The 17,069-nt window shown below is 42.1% G+C and overlaps 1 protein-coding gene across 7 annotated transcripts in view; it reads left to right on the forward strand.

Moving 5' to 3' along the window:
- LOC137346329 (uncharacterized) overlaps positions 1-17,069 on the forward strand; it is a 538,211-nt gene that overhangs the window by 489,858 nt on the left and 31,284 nt on the right. For 6 of the 7 annotated variants that reach the window (XR_010968701.1, XR_010968700.1, XR_010968699.1 and 3 more), the window contains one exon: positions 2,937-3,111. The gene's annotated coding sequence lies outside the window, so the exon portion shown is untranslated. Of the gene's footprint in view, positions 1-309; positions 506-2,936; positions 3,112-17,069 lie in introns of those variants that run through there. The other variant, XM_068009824.1, reaches the window with a different exon arrangement.

A 17,069-nucleotide genomic window follows, 5' to 3' on the forward strand; every position in this document is an offset into this window, starting at 1 on the left:
AGATGCATTTAATGGGAATCATAGGAGGGAGAAGGGAATAGAGGGTAATGATAGATTTACATGAGGAAAGACAGGAGGAGGCTCGAGTGGAGCATAACCGCTGGCATGGACTGGCTGGGCCGAATGGCCTGTTTCTGTGCTGTGTATCCAATATAATCCTAGTTATGTGGAAAGATTAGAGAAACTGGGGTGGTTTTCATTATAGCAGAGAAGGTTAAGGGAATATTTGATAGAGTTGTTCACAATCATGAATGGTTTTGAAAGAGTAAATAAGGAGAAATTGTTTCTGATGGCAGGAATGTCAGGAACCAGAGGACACACATTGAAGGTAATTAGCAAAATAACAAGAAGGAACATGAGGAAATGGTAATTTACACAGTGAATTATTATGATCTGGAATGTTCTGTCTGAAGAGGTGGTGGAAGCAGATTCAATAATAACTGTCAAAAGGGAATTGGACGAATAATTAAAGTTGAAAAAATTGCAGCCAACGTGGAAATAACAGGTGTGTATAACTGATTGGAAAGTTCTTTCAAAGAGCCAGCACAGGCACGATGGGCTGAATGGACATCTCCAGTGCCATATCACTCTACAATTCATTATATATATTAATGACCGAGACTTGGGTGTGCAAGGCATAATTTGAAAATTTGCAAATGACACAAAAATTGGAAGCATTGTGAACTTTGAGGACTGTGATAGACTTCAAGAGGACATAGACAGGCTGGTGGAATGGGCAGGCATGTGGCAGATGACATTTCATACAGAGAAGACTGAAGGCATTTGATACAGTGCCACACAGCAGACTTGTCAGTAAAATTATAGCTAATGGAATAAAAGGGAACTTGAAAAGGACAAAGACAAGTTGGTGGAATGGGCAGACAAGTAGCAGATGAAGTTCAATGCGGAGAAATGTGAAGTGATTCATTTTGGTAGGAAGAACATGGAGAGACAATACAGAAACATAGAAAAATAGGAGTAGGCCATTCGGCCCTTCGAGCCTGCACCGGCATTCAGTATGATCATGGCTGATCATAAAGAGCAGAGGGACCTCGGTATATATGTGCATAAGTCATTGAAGGTGGCAGGACAGGTTGAAAGAGTGGGAAATAAAGCATACAGTATCCTGGGCTTTATTAATTAGGGGCATAGAGTACAAGAGCAAGGAGGTTATGGTAAACTTGTGTAAGACACTCGTTTGTCCTCAGCTGGAGTATTGTGTCCAATTCTGGGCACTGCACTTTAGGAAAGATGTTAAGGCTTTGGAGAAAGTACAGAAAAGATTCAGGAGAATGGTTCCAGGGATGAGGAACTTCAGGTATGCAGACAGATTGGAGATGTTGGGACTGTTTTCCATGGAGAAGTGAAGGCTGAGAGGTGATTTGATAGAAGTATTCAAAATCATGAGGGGTCTGGACAGAGTGGGTAGGAAAAAACTGTTCCCACTCATGAAAGATTGGAGAACGAGAGGGCACAAATTTAAAGTAATTGGTAAAAGAAGCAAAAGTGACATGAGGAAAAACATTTTCACACAGCGAATGGTTAGGATCTGGAATGCACTGCCTGAGAGAATGGTGGAGGCAGGTTCAATCGAGGCATTCAGAAGGGAATTAGACTGTTAACTGAAAAGAAAGAATGTACAGGGTTACGGGGAGAAGGCAGGGGAATGGTATTAGGTTAATTACTCATTCAGAGAGCCGGTGCAGACACGATGGGCCGAATGGCCTCCTCTGCACTCGAACAATTTGGTGATTCTGTGATTTTGTGAAGTGGTATATGTTTTTAGGAAGAACGAGAAGAGGCAATATAAAATAAATGATACAATTCTGAAGAGGGTGCAGGAACAGAGCGACCTGGGGGTATATGTGCATAAATGATTGATGATGACAAGCACAGATTGAGAAAGAGGTTCAAAAACATATGGGAACCAGGGCTTTCTAAATAGAGGCATGGAGTACAAAGGCAAGGATGTTACGATGAACCTTTATAAAATACTGGTTCGGCCTCAACTGGAGTATTATGTCCAATTCTGGGCACCGCACATTAGGAAGAGGTTGCAGAAAAGATTTACAAAAATGGTTTAAGGGGTGAGGGAATTCAGTTACGTGGATAGATTGGAGAAGCTGGGGCTGTTCTCCTTGTGGGAGAGAAGGTTGAGAGGAGATTTGATGGAGGTGTTCAAGATCATGAGAGGTCTCGGCAGAGTAGATAGAGAGAAACTGGTCCTGTTGGTGGAAGAGAACAAGAGGACCCTGGCAAAAGAACCAACTGCGAGTTGAGGAAAAACCTTTATCGCACTTCGAGTGGTTAGGAAGTGGAATTCACTGCCTGAGAGTGGTGGTGGCAGGTACAGTCAGGACTTTCAAAAGGGAATTGGATAAGAACCTGAAGAGGAAAAAAATGCAGATTTATGGGGACAGGGCATTGGAATGGAACCAGCTGAGTTGTTCTTGCAGAGAGCTGGCATGGACATGACAAACGGAATGGCCTCCTCCTGTGCTGCAACCATTCTATGATGGGAGTGGGGTTGGAGACGGGACTGATTGATGTTCATGTCCAGTGAGATTGCACACCAGGAGCAGAGCCTGGTCATGTGATCCTGTGACACCTTGAGTGGGAGGGGCTCTGGCTGCTTTGTGACATCATTGCTGGGTGCTGTGTGATTGGCTTCTGACAGGTTCCTGCCCCTGGTTACGCCCCATCACTGGGATGTCGGTGTGGGAGGAGCTGGTGTGACAGCTGACACTGGAGTGAGTTCAGTCCTGATAAACAGGACAAAGGACAGAAAAGACCAATTTAATAACAAGTTAAAAATTCAAGACAACTCATTAATTGCAAATAAATTGATATGAAATACAATCATAATTATAAAAATAGTCCCATTGTATTCCAGTTACAGGTTCTGGGATTAATATGAATCATTTTTCTATTGATAGTTTCTTGGCGTGTGGAATATCTCAGGAAGGTGGAGAGAGAGAGAGAAGTTGAATCATTGCCACACTAACTGGGATTGGAGAAATGTCACCGGATCCCCAGAGCAGTTCTGCTGGAACCAAGAGCCTCGGTGTTGGAGACGGGAGAAAACAGGAATCATCAACAATAACTGGAAAGGTGAGGATCTTTACTGAGAATCCCGTTAGTCCAGGATTTTGCTGAGGTGAGAGTGTAACCAGATACTGGGAGCATTTCACCATCTGCCATCAGGCTTGGCCTTTGATTTGAGCCGAGCTTAACTCGTATAATCTTGTACACCTCTATTAAATCTCTCCTCAATCTCCTTTCCTCTAAGCAGAACAACCCCAGCTTTTCCAACCTAACCTGGAACTAAAATCCCCCATCCCTGGGACCATTCTGGTAAATCTCCTCTGCATCCTCTCCAGGACTTTCACATCCTTCCTAAAGTGTGGTGACCAGAAATGGACACAATTCTCCAGTTGGGGCCTAACCAGTGCTTTATAAAGGTTTAGCATAACTTCCCTGCTTTTGTACTCAATGCCTCTATTTATGAAGCTCAAGATCCCATATGCTTTGCTAACCAATCTCTCAATATGTCCACTCCCTGGTCCCTCTTCCTGCGCTCTTTAAAACTGTGCTATTAAGTCTATATTGTCTCTCCTTATTCCTTCTGCCAAGATGCATCACTTCACACTTGTTAGTATTAAATTCCATCTGCCACCTGTCAGCCCATTCTGCTGGCCTGTCTATGTCCTGTTGCAGGTGGTTCATGTCATCCTTAAAGATTGCCACATCTCCAAATTTGGTGTCATCAGCAAATTTCAAAATTCTACTCTGCATTAAAAGATGCAAATCATTTCTATTTAGCAAAAAAAAGCAGTCGTTCCAGAACTGACTCCTGGGAAACACCACTGTCTACCATTCTCCAGTCTGAAAAACAACCATTTACTGCAAGTCACTGTTTTCTGTCCTTAAGCCAATATTTTTATCCAATTGGACACTGACCCTCCTATTCCCTGAGCTTCAGTGTTTTTAAACCAGCCTTTTATGTGTACATTATCAAACACTTTATTAAAATCCATACAAACAACATCCACCACATTCCCTCATCAACCTTCTCTGTTACTTCATCAAAAAAATCATTGAGATTGAATCTGATCTGCCTTTTACAAATCCGTGCTGATTATCCTTAATTAACTCAAACCTCTCCAAGTTTCAGTTGATTTCCTCCCTAATTATTGTATCGAAAACCTTACCCACCACTGATGTTAAACTAACTGGCCTGTAGTTGCTAGGACTGACCTTCTTGAATAAGGATGTCACTCTCCAGTCCTCTAGCACCTCCTCCATATCCAGTGAAGATTGGAAGATTATGCAAACCCTTCTGCTATCTCCATCCCCATTTCCTTTAGTAACCTGGGATGCAAGCCATCTGGATCAGGGGACTTATTTACCTGATGCATAGCCAGCCTTTTTAGTACTCCCCCCCCACCTCCCCTCCGCTCAATATTTACCCTATCCAGTACCTCTACCTTCTCTGCTTCCACTGATATTTTGTCAGACTGCACTGCCTTCGTGAACAGAGTTACAAAGTACTCATTAAGTATATAAATATTGCCCAGCTCCTCTCAGCATATATTACCCACTTTGTCCCTAATAGGCCCCACTTCACATCTTACTACTCACTTACTGTTTACATGCTGGTAAAATATTTTGGGTTCCCTTTTATGTTGACTGCCATCCTATTCTCACATTCTCTTTGCCAGTCTTATTTTCCGCTGCACCTCTCCTCTCAACCCATTGTAAATGGCCTGATTCTCACTTGAAGAATTCACCTAACATGCACCACACACCCTCTTTTTTTGTTTCATCATAATCTCTATCTCCCTTGTCATCCAAGGAGCCCCATTTTTGGTTCCCCTACCTGTCGCCCTTGTTGGAATGTATCTAGCCTGTACCTGAAGCATCTCTTCCTTCAAGATATCCCATTGTTCCGATACAGTGCTTCCTGTCAGTTTTTGGTTCCTTAGGTTAGATCCCTTCTCATCACATTAAAATTAATTCTCTTCCAATCTAGCCGTTCTAGCTTATTTAGTTCCTTGTTTTTCCACGTTACTAGTCTAAACCTTATGATGTGATGATCACTCTACCCAAGTGTTCCCCCACTGATACTTGGTCCACCTCATTTCCCAGCACCAGATCCAGCAATACCTCCTTTCTAGTTGGGCTGAGAACAGACTGGTCAAGGAAATTCTCCTGAACACATTTCAGAAATTCCTCCCCCTTCTTAACTTTGACTCCAGAATTATCCCAATCGATATTTGGATAATTAAAGTCCTCCAATATCACCACTCTATAGTTCTTGCACATCTCTGTGAATTCCCTGCAGATTTGTTCCTCTATTTCTCTCTATCACTATTTGGAGGCCTATAGAATACCCCCAATACTGTGATCTTACACATTTTGCTTCTCAGCTCTAAGCAAATGGATTTAGTCCTTGCCCCTTCAAGGGTTTCCTCTCTTTTCAACAGTACAATGCCTTCCCGAATAAGGACTGTCACCCCACCTCCTTTTTGTTCCTTTTCTGTCTTTTCTGAACACTTTATGTCCTTGTATATTCAGTGCCCAGTCCTCACCATTTTTAAGCCACATTTCTGACATTGCCACTACATCATATTCCCATACTGCTATTTGTGCTTGGAGTTTACCAAAATTTTTCACCATACTTTTTGCATTTTCACACGTGCATTGTAATCCTGTCTGGAGTATTGTGTACAGTTTTGGTCTCCTTATCTAAAGGAAGGATATACTAGCCATCGAGGGTGTGCAATGGAGGTTCACCAGACTAATCCCTGGGATGGTGGGATTGTTTTATGAAGAGAGATTGCAGAAACTGGGCCTGTGTTCTCCGGAATTTCGGAGAATGAGAGGTGATCTCATTGAAACTTAGAAAATTCTTACAGGGTGTGACAGGGTAGATGTGGATCGGATGTTTCCTCTGGCTGATGTGTCTAGAAGAAGGGGACACAGTCTCAGAATAAGGGGTAGGTCATTTCAGACTGAGATGAGGAGGAATTTCTTTACTCAGAGGGTGGTGAATCTGGAATTCTCTCCCCCAGAGGGCTGTGGAAACTCAGTCGTTCAGGATGTTCAAAACAGATTTCTGAATACTAATGATATCAAGGGATATGGGAATATTGGGGGGAAATGGTGTAGAGGTAGATGATTAGCCATGATCAGTTTGAATGACAGAGCAGGCTCAACAGGCCAAATGACCTACTCCAACTTCTCTGATCCTATGATCCTTTGCATTCCTCTCAGTCCGCTGCAATCTAATACAGAACTTCTGTAGTCCAGTCCAACGCTCTCTCACATTGTGCACCTTATTCCTTTTTCTACTTCCATGTACTGGTGCCCACCCCGTCAATTTAGTTTAAACTCTCCCAACCACACTACTGAATCTCCCTGCAACGATTGTGATCCCATTACTGTTCAGGTGCAACCTGTCTCTTTTGTCCAGGTGCCTTCTGCCCCGGAACTGGTCCCAATGCCCCAAGGATCTGAAGCCCTGCTTCCTATACTATATCTCAAGCCATGATGTTTCCTCTTGTGGGATAATTTATAACTTGGGGTCACTATTTAAAAATAAGGAGTTGCCCATTTAAGACAGAAATCAGAGGGTTGTGAGTCTTTGGAACTCTCTTCTTCAAAAGACGGTGAAAGCTGAGGTCTTTGAATAATGTTAAGGCTGAGGTAGATAGATTATTGATAAGCAAGGGGTGAAAGGTTATCGGGGGGAGGCAGGAATGTGGGGTTGAGGTTACAATCAGAGGAGCAGGCTCGAGGGGCCGAGCGGCCTACTCCTGCTCCTAATTTGTGTGTTTGTGTGTAAACCACGCATTGATCCTCCGAATCTTCTTATTTCTACTCTCGCTAACACGTGGCACTGGGAGTAATCCAGAGATTACTAAGCTCAAGGTTCTACTCTTCAACTTCCTCCCTAGCTCCTGAAAATCTGACGTAGGACCTCAATCCCTGCCCTTGCTATGTTGTTGGTGCCAACGTGTACCACAACTTCTCAGCAATTCCTACCCAGCAGATTGGAAATCCACCAAGGCAGTGGTGATGGATCTAGTCGTTGAAAATAAATCAGAGCAAATATGAAAAGCAAACTTAAGTGAAAATTGAGCCAACATAATAAGGTTTAAGGCAATGATTCAGATCAATATAAGTAAGAAAAGCCAAAAATAATAGATTAGAAAAAGCTGATTATTGGGGATTGAGAATGCAACGAGTGAAGATTTAACTGGAACAGAATATTAACAAACAGAGAGAACAGTGCGGGGGAATCATAGACTTCAGGAGAAATCTGTTCCATGATAAAAGAACAGACTGGCCTTTTATGAATCATTATGGACAAATAAAGGGATAAGGACAAAATTGAAACTAAAGTAAAAATCATGTACTAAATACATTGGCAAAAATGAGCAAACAATGAAAAACTAAATCAAAGAGATTAGGAATGAAGTCAAAAAATTATGAAGGCAAAGAAGAGCAGCAAATACAAATAGTCAAGGAACATGAAAAGCAGAAGTAAAGTATCATACAGACACATATAGATAACAAAAGGTCATTCAGAATAGGGACAGAGTCACTGAAGGATGTACAAGAACAATTCACAGATAATGACAGAGGTATGGCAGAAATATTAGAGAATTAGTTTATCTCAATTTTTACCAGCTGGACTAACAATGTGGACTAGACAGCATTCCAAGTAGATATTAAAATATATAGAATAGAAAGGATGGGATACCAGGAAATATTAGAGAAAATAAACTCTTGGAACTGGATGAATTACATCCACATGGGTCAGTGGAATACTCCATTGAGAGCAGCACATACAGTTCGAGACCCCACACCTGAAGAATGATGTTTTAGTTTTGGAGGGGGTGAAACACAAATTCACCAGAATGAACATCGGGTTGAAAGGTTTAAATAATAAGGATAGGTTTTACAGACTAGCCTTGCATCTCCTTGACGATAGAAGATTAATGGGTGATATTTTGAAGTGTTCTTGATCATTAAAGGCTTAGTTCGGATAGCTAGCGGGAAACTAATTCCTCTGGCGGCTTCAGAAGAGGCTTATCCCTAATAATAGAGAAAGGCCTCTCATCTCTCTGCCTCTATTACTTCTCTCTTTCACTTTGTCTTTCTCACCTCATTTCCTCTCACTATTTCTGCCTCTGTCTCTTAGTCTCTCTCAACAACAATCGACAATGGTGGTCATCATTAGACTAGCTTTTAATTCCAGATTTTTTTTATTAATTAAATTCAAATTCCATGATCTGTTGTGGTGGGATTCGAAACCATGTCCCCAGAGCAATACCCCGGGTCTCTGGGTTACTAATCCAATGACAATACCACCATACCACCATCTCCCAACTGTCCCAACACAATATACACACAATCCCAGCCTGTATTCTGAATACATTCGAAGATATATTATTCCATACTGAATATACTGTATCAGCTGATGCAGCATCTACACTCCCAATTTTTTAAATGATCTGTGAATGTACCAGGCCCCATCAGTGGCTTCGAGTCCGGCAAGATTTTGCTGTTAAACTGGAGGGGAAATTGCCTTTGCTTCTGTACTCGGAAGCAGCTCTGCCTCCCATCTCACCCAGTCCTCTTCATAAACTCATTTTATCACGTTTCATTTTGCAGTGACATATCCACCTGCTGAAGTATATACACTAGCTGTAGAGTCTAGAACTAGGAGACACAGTCTCTGAATAAGGGTCAGCCACTTAGGACTAAGATGAGGAGGAATTTCTTCCCCCAAAGGGTTTTGGATCTGGAATTCTCTACCCCAGAGGGCTGTGGATGCTCAGACATTGAGTATATTGAAAGCAGAGATTGATTGATTTTTAGACAATGAGGGATTAAGGGATATGGAGATGGTGTGTGAAGGTGGAATGAAGGTAACAGATCAGCCAAAAACATATGAACTGGTGGAGCAAGTTCCAATGGCCGAGTGGCCTACTCCTGCTCCTATATCTGGTGTTCATATACCTGCAATGTGCTCCACTCTGTAAATCTTCTGGACCTTGTTTTTCCTTAATTCTGACAACCTGTCTTTGTAACTGAAACTATTTGGTCAGTTTCCAAATTTATCTTAAACATTTGAGTAATTGGCAAGCAATTGCTGCTGATCTTATAAAGACATTTCCATATAGGACATAGATACCTCAGAGGAATGTGGATCCAGTCAGGTTAAATAATGTAACAAAGGTTATTCTACAGACCACCTAATAGTGGAAGAGATCGAAAGGAAAATATACAAAGCTATGAAACAAGTAAAATTCATAGCATCATAATCATGGAAAATTTCATAGCAAATAATCTGTCAGGAAGAGGAAGGAAAAGGGGATAAAAGGGAATGGAGCAGTTACCCTGTGTTCCAGACATCTTTCCTCCCCAGTACATAAGAAGCCCAAACAAGAGAGGAATCACTGATGGATCAAGCAATATAAAATGCACCAGAGCAGATAAAAGTTGGAGATTTCGGAGAAATTCGTTGGAATATCAGTCAGAACAGAATATAGTTTAAGGGAATGTTTGAGAAAGATGTAACTAAGAAAAGGCAAAAAAAAATTGATTGTAAAAAGCTGACTTTGGGGGGATGAAAATGGAAGTTGTGAAGAAAACTGGAACAAAATATTGATGAACAAAGATAGATCAGCAGTGGAAAATATGTAAAAAAGTGATCACTAGACTTCAGGAGAAATAAATTCCACAAAACAAGAATCAATTAACCAATTATGAAACACCATAAATGAAAAAAGGGATAAGTGTGAAACTGAAATGAAAGTCAAAGGCAGGCAATAAGTATGTTGAGAATAAGGGAGAGGATGACGAAAACCAGAATCAGGAGGTGAGGGAACATGTTCAAAAAGTAAAACAAAGAGAAACTGTGAAATTAAATTCTGAAGAAATTTAAAAAGAAATAGTAAAATCTCCTACAGACACATAAATAACAGAAAGGTAAATCCGAATAGGGACAAAGTCAATGTCGGCTGCACAGGAAAAACTCACAGGTAATGAGGAGAGATGGCAGAAAGATTGGAGAATTACTTTGCCTCAGTTTTACCAGCTGGACTAACAAGTTGGATTTGACATCATTCCAGGTAGATATCAAAACATTTAAAACAGAAAGGAGGGGATAGCAGTAAAACCTAGAGATGATAAATTCTGGAAACTGGATGAATTGCATCCGTGTATACTAAAACAGGCAAAGGAAGACCCCATTGAGAGTGATGTATTCAGTTCTGGACCCTACACCTCAAGAATGATGTATTAGTTTAGGATGGGGTGCAGCACCTATTCACCAGAATAATACTGAAGCTACAAGGGTTAACCTGTGAGGACTGATTTTTAAAAATTATTCATTCATGGGATGTGGACATCGCTGGCTGGGCCAGCATTTATTGCACATCCCTAATTGCATTTGAGAAGGTGGAGATGAGCTGCTTTCTTGAATCGCTGAAGTCCATATGGTGTAGGTACACCCACAGTGCTGGTAAGAAGGGAGTTCCAGGATTTTGACCCAGCAACAGTGAATGAACAGTGATATAGTTCCAAGTCAGGATTGTGTGTGGCTTGGAGGGAACTTGCAGGTGGTGGTGTTCCCATACATCTGCTGCTCTTGTCCTTCTGGGTGGTAGAGGTCACAGGTTTGGAAGGTGTTGTCGAAGGAGACTTGATGAGTTTCTGCAGTGCATCTTGTCGATGGTACACACTGCTGCCACTGTGCGCCAGTGATGGAGGGAGTGAATGTTACATCCTGTTATGACGAGGTGCAAAAAGTGTCTCAGGGTCTGTTACTATCTTCATCTGGTCTTATTGTAACAGGGTTTTATTTTTAAAAACACTGTATTTTGAGATTCCCCTTTGTGAATCCTTGTTCACAACTTTCCAATTACAAGGCTTTCTGTGGTTTAAAGAAGAAAGATGAAATTTATTAAACCTACCTAACTTAAACTCTAATACAGTTAACACCTACAGATATACGACGTGCCTATGCTTGCATGCACATGCAATACACACATACAAATTGGGACAGAAAAGAGCAGAGGAACAGATAAGTAGAACAGTTTGAGGCAATATCTTGTTACTGTTTCTCGAGCTCGCCGTAGTCCTTGATTGAAGATATGGTCTTGCGTTTCATTGGGGCCCAGTATCCTTCGTAAACCTAGTTCACGTAGGAGATTTTTCTCTGTCTGAGTTTACATGTCTTCACAAGATTCAGTTCTGTGGGGAAGAGATGGAGGCAGGCAGACAGGAGAGGAGGTAATTCTTGCTTCAGTTCCAGGAAAGATCTTCACTCCATGAGTCACAGAGTTATACAGCACAGAAACAGGCCCTTCGGCCCATCGTATCTGTGCCGGGCATCAAGCACCTATCTATTCTAATCCCATTTTCCAGCACTTGTCCCGTAGCCATGTATGCTGTGGCGTTTCAAGTGCTCATCTAAATACTTCTTAAATGTTGTGAGGGTTCCTGCTCACAACTTTTTCTCAGTTGAAATCCTGTTTTCTCCAATTTAGAACTCTCAGATCAAACCTCTGCAGCCGCCAGTTAGTCATGTAACTAAAACTGCTCTGACCACTTCTTTGTATTGGGGAAGCAACTACTGGATCCCCATTGTTTCAACACCGTCTGGTACTTTGCAAAAATGTCTTTCCAGTCAGGGGCTTGTGATTTTTAAGTTTTAATGTTCATGTGGCAAAATAACATGTGCCTCAGTCTTGGCAGGTGGGGGGTTTGCCTGACAATGCGAACATACGAATTAGGAGCAGGATTAGGTCACTTCGTTCATAGAGCCTGCTCCGTCATTCAATCAGTTCATGGCTGATCTCAACTCCACATTCCCGCCTAAGCCCGATAACCTTTCAACCTATTGCTTATCAAGAATCTATCTACTTCTGCCTTAAAAATATTCAAAGACTGTGCTTCCACCACCTTTTGAGGAAGAGAGACTCACGACCCTCTGAGAGAAAAAATTTCTCCTCATCTCTGTCTTAAATGGGCGACCCCTTATTTTTAAACAGTGACCCTTAGTTCTAGATTTTCCCACAAGGGGAAACATCCTTTTCACATCCACCCTGTCGAGACCCCTCAGGATCTTATATGTTTCAATCAAGTTGCCTCTTACTGTTCTAAATTCCAGGGGATACAAGCCTAGGCTGCCCAACTTTTCCTCATAAGACAACCTGCCCATTCCAGGTACTAGTCTAGTAAACCTTCTCTGAACTGCTTCCAACACATTTACGTCCTTCCTTAAATAAGGAGACCACTACTGTTCACAGTACTCCAGATGTGGTCTCAGCAATGCCCTGTTCAGCTGAAGCATAACTTCCCTACTTTTGTATTCAATTCCCCTTGCAATAAATGATTAAATTCTATGAGCTTTCCTCATTACTTGCTGAAACTACATACTGAACCTTTTGTGATTCATGCAGTAGGACACCCAGATCCCTCTGCATTTCAGAGCTCTGCAATCTCTCACCATTTAGATAATATGCTTCTTTTTTATTCTTTCAACAAAATGGACAATTTCACATTTTCTCACATTATACTCCATTTGCCAGATCTTTGCCCACTCACTTAACCTGTATATATCCCTTTGTATCCTACTTATGCCCTCTTCACAACTTACTTTCCTATCTATCTTTGTGTCATCAGAAAATCTAGCAACATACCTTCAATCTTTTCATCCAAGTCATTTTTAACAGTTGTAAAAAGTTGAAGCCCCCAGCACTGATCCCTGCGGCACATCACTCATTACATCTTGCCAATCAGAAAATTACCATTTTATGCTGTTTTGTTTCCTGTTAGCTAGCCAATCTTCTATACATGCCAATATGTTACCCACCCCGCCCCCATCCCACAAACTTTTATTTTCTGCAATAACCTTTGATGTGGCCCCTTATCAAAATGCCTTCTGGAAATCTAAGTACAGTACATCTGCAGGTTCCCCTTTATTCCAGCACGTTACTTCTTCAAAGAACTCCAGTACATTGGTTAAATGTGTTTTCCCTTTCACAAAACCATGCTGACTCTGCCTGATTATCTTGAATTTTTCTGTGTCCTGCTATAATGTCTTTAATAATAACTTCTAACATTTTCCCCAAGACAGTTGTTCAGCTAACTGGCCTCTATTTTCATGCTTTCTGTCTCCCTCCCTTTTTAAATAAAGGAGTTACATTCGCTATTTTCCAATCTAATGGAACCTTCCCCGAATCTAGGGAATTTTGGAAAATTAAAACCAACACATCAAATATCTCACTGTTCACTTGTTTTCGGAGCCTAGGATGACGTCCTTCAGGACCCGGGAACTTGTCAGCCTGCAGCTCCAACAATTTGTTCAGTACCACTTCCCTGGCGATTGTAATTTTAGAGTCATCGAGTCGTACAGCATAGAAACAGGCCCTTCGGCCCACCGCGTCCATGCCGACCATCATGCCGATCTATACTAATCCCACCTGCCTGCATTAATTCCATATCCCTCTATGCCTTGCTCATTCAAGTACCTGTCCAGATGTCTCTTAAATGTTGCTACTGTTCCTGCCTCCACCACCTCCTCAGGCAGCTCATTCCAGATACCCACTATTCTTTGTGTGAAAAATGTATCCCTTTGATCCCCTTTAAATCTCCTCCCTCTCACCTTAAATCTATGCCCTTTAGTTTTAATCACCCCTACCATGGGAAAAAGACTCTGGCTATCTACCCTATCTGTACCTCTCATAATTTTATATACCTCCATCATGTCCCCCCTCAGCCTCCTTCGCTCCAGGGAAAACCGACCCAGCCTATCCAATCTCTCTTTATAACTCAAGCCCTCCAAACCAGGCAACTTCCTTGTGAATCTTTTCTGCACCCTCTCTAGCTTAGTCACATCTTTCCTGTAGTGCAGCGACCAGAACTGCACACAGCACTCCAAATGCGGCCCAACCAACGTTTTGTAGAACTGGAACATGACGTCCCAACTCCTGTACTCAATGCCTCGGCCGATGAAGGCAAGCATGCCATACGCCTTCTTCACCACCCTGTCTACCTGTGTTGCCAATTTTACCTGCCAATATCTTTTCATGTCCTCTCTTTGCTGTTCTAATTTCCTTTTTTACTTCACCCCTGCACTTTCTATACTCCTCTAGGCTTTCTAAGGTATTAAGGTGTTAATTTTCTTGAGTTACTCCCTCCCTTCTATGTCTTGATTTACAGCTTTTTCTGGGATGTTGCTGGTATCCTCGATGGTGAAGACCGATGCAAAATACCTGTTCAGTTCATCTGCCATCTCCTTATTTTCCCTTAGTAATTCCCCAGACCCACTTTCTATTGGACCAATGCTCACCTTGTTAACCCTTTTCTTTTTTAAATATCTGTGCAAACTCTTACTATCTGCTTTTATATTTCTAGCTAACTTTCTCTCGTAATCTAATTTTTCCCTTATCAATCTTTTGAGTCATTCTTTGCTTTTTTTAAATATTTTTTCCAATCTTCTGACCTGCCACCCATTTTTGAGTAATTATATGCTTTTTCCTTAAGTTTGATTCTATCTTTAACTTTTTGATTAACCACGGATGGTGAGTCCTCCCCTTGGAATTTTTCTTTCTCGTTGGAATGTATCTATTCTGTGTATTCTGAAATATCCCCTTATATGTCTGCCACAGCATCTCTATTACCTAGAAAATTCTAACAGGACTTGATAGGGTAGATGCAGGTAGGATGTTCCCGATGGTGGGGGAGTCCAGAACCAGGGGTTATCCTCGAAGGATAGGGGGTAAACCTTTCAGGACTGAGATAAGAAGAAATTTCTTCTCCCAGCGAGTGGTGAGCCTGTGGAATTCGCTACCACAGAAAGCAGTTGAGGCCAAAACATTGTATGTTTTCAAGAAGGTGTTAGATGTCGGTCTTGGGTCTAAAGGGATCAAAGGGTATGGGTAGACAGGAGGAACAGGTTACTGAGTTGGATGATCAGCCATGATCATAATCAATGGCGGAGCAGGCTCGAAGGGCCGAATGGCCTACTCCTGCTCCTATTTTCTATGTTTCTATTGATCTGTCCTTTAACCTGATTTGCCAGTTCAGTTTAGCTCTGCGTTCATGCCCTCATAATTTGCCATTATTTAAGTTTAAAATATTAGTCTTAGACCCATTCTGCCTCAAAATGAATGTAAAATTGAATCATATTATGATCGCTGCTGCCTGGGGGCACCTTCACTATGAGGTCATCAGTTGTGCCTGTGCTGGCATTTTGCTACAGCAATCTTTGTCCAGAGAGTGGCGCTCTAAGCATTCACATTATTAATTTAAAATCGACCAACAAAACAATTTATCCAGTGTTTTGAAGGTAAATTACGAAACCTTGCTTCAACACCTTACATGTTAACATAAGCTTTTATATTGGAAATATTATTGGAAACAGATGTGTTCTTAAATCCACAGTTTTGTCAGTCTGAGTTTAGTTACTTGTGTAATCTTTCTCTGAATACGGGGACTTATCTCTAGAGGCAGCTAATGTACCTGGCATTAGCACATCACCTTCCCAGGGTCAGCTCCTGTGATTGGGATGTTTTGTGCGCTTGTGATGATCTCAGTGAATGTGCAGAATGTCCCTGATTTCAGGTCAGTGCTGAGTTCAGCTTCCTCCCCCCCCCCCCCCCCCCCAATCCATTCCCAGCCTGCTGTCTATCACCTCTGAAACATTACCTGCTCACCCTCTCTGCTGTCTGAACCCAAATCCAGTCTTTATCACCTCGACTCTCAATCTCCCCAATGCTCCCCCTACCAACCACCCCAATTCCCCACTCCACAAACTACAATGTATCCCGACTGTCACAGTGCAAATCATGAACTGGGAAAAGGCCCAAACACCCTGGAAATCCTAGGACAGCATCATGTGGATCCACCCCTTTCTCCTCTCATTTACATCTGGGAATTAAACATGTAGCAGACACATGGAAGGGGAATTTAGGGACCTGTATCATGTCCAACGATCCCTCCTCCTGTCCATGTCTGATGTACCAGCTGCCAACTCCAGCTCCTGCCCACGGGAACTACAACTGATGAATTGTAACCAGGGGCTAAAACCTGTCTCCAGGTGACATCACAAAGGGAGCCAATCACACAGCAGCCAGCACAGGCCCTGCCCACTGGTGGTATTGCAGGGTCACATGACCAGGCCCTGCTCCAGTCTCACTGGATTGGGAGCACAGGTTACAAGATCAGCCCAATCGTATGATGGCCGTGTCCCCGACCCGAGCTCCCGTATAATGACACCACAGGCAGGGAGCCCCATCCACCATCTTCAACATTCACTCCTTCACCACTGATATACAATGGCAGCAGTGTGTACCATCTACAAGATGCACTGCAGAAACTCACCAAGAACTGACTGACCTGCAGTTGCTGGGATTTTTTACACTCTTTTTTTGCACAATTTGCAATTCTCCAGTCCTCTGGCACCACCCCTGAGTCTAAGGAAGACTGGAAAATTATGGCCAGTGCCTCTACAATTTCCACTGTCACTTCCCTCCGTATTCTTGGATGCATCTGGTCCTGGTGCTTTATCAACTTGAAGTATAGACAGCCTATCTAATACCGCATCCTTATCAATTTAAAATCATTCTAGTTATTATCTCCTCTTTCACAGTGGTCTGGGTAGCACCTTCTTCCTTAGTAAATACAAATGCAAAGTATATATTTAGCACCTCAGCTATTCCCCCTGCCTCCATATATAAATCCTCTTTTTGGTCCCTAAATGGCCCTACTCCTCTCTTCACCACTTTTTTACTATTTAAATGCCTGAAGAAAGCTTTGGGATTCCCTTTTACGTTAGCTGTCAGTCTCTTTTCATACTCCCTCTTTGGTTCTCTTACTTGCTTTTTCACTTCCTCTCCGAACCTTCTGTATTCAGCCTGGTTCTCCATTGTATTCTCCAGCTGACATTTTTTCTTCTTCATCGTAATCTCATCTCTTTTGACATCCAGGGAGCTCTGCATTTAGTTGCTCTCCCTTTCCCCTTTAAGGGAATCTACCTTGATTGTGCC

Source organism: Heterodontus francisci, chromosome 29, assembly GCF_036365525.1.
Source record: "Heterodontus francisci isolate sHetFra1 chromosome 29, sHetFra1.hap1, whole genome shotgun sequence".
Lineage (NCBI taxonomy): Eukaryota > Metazoa > Chordata > Chondrichthyes > Heterodontiformes > Heterodontidae > Heterodontus > Heterodontus francisci.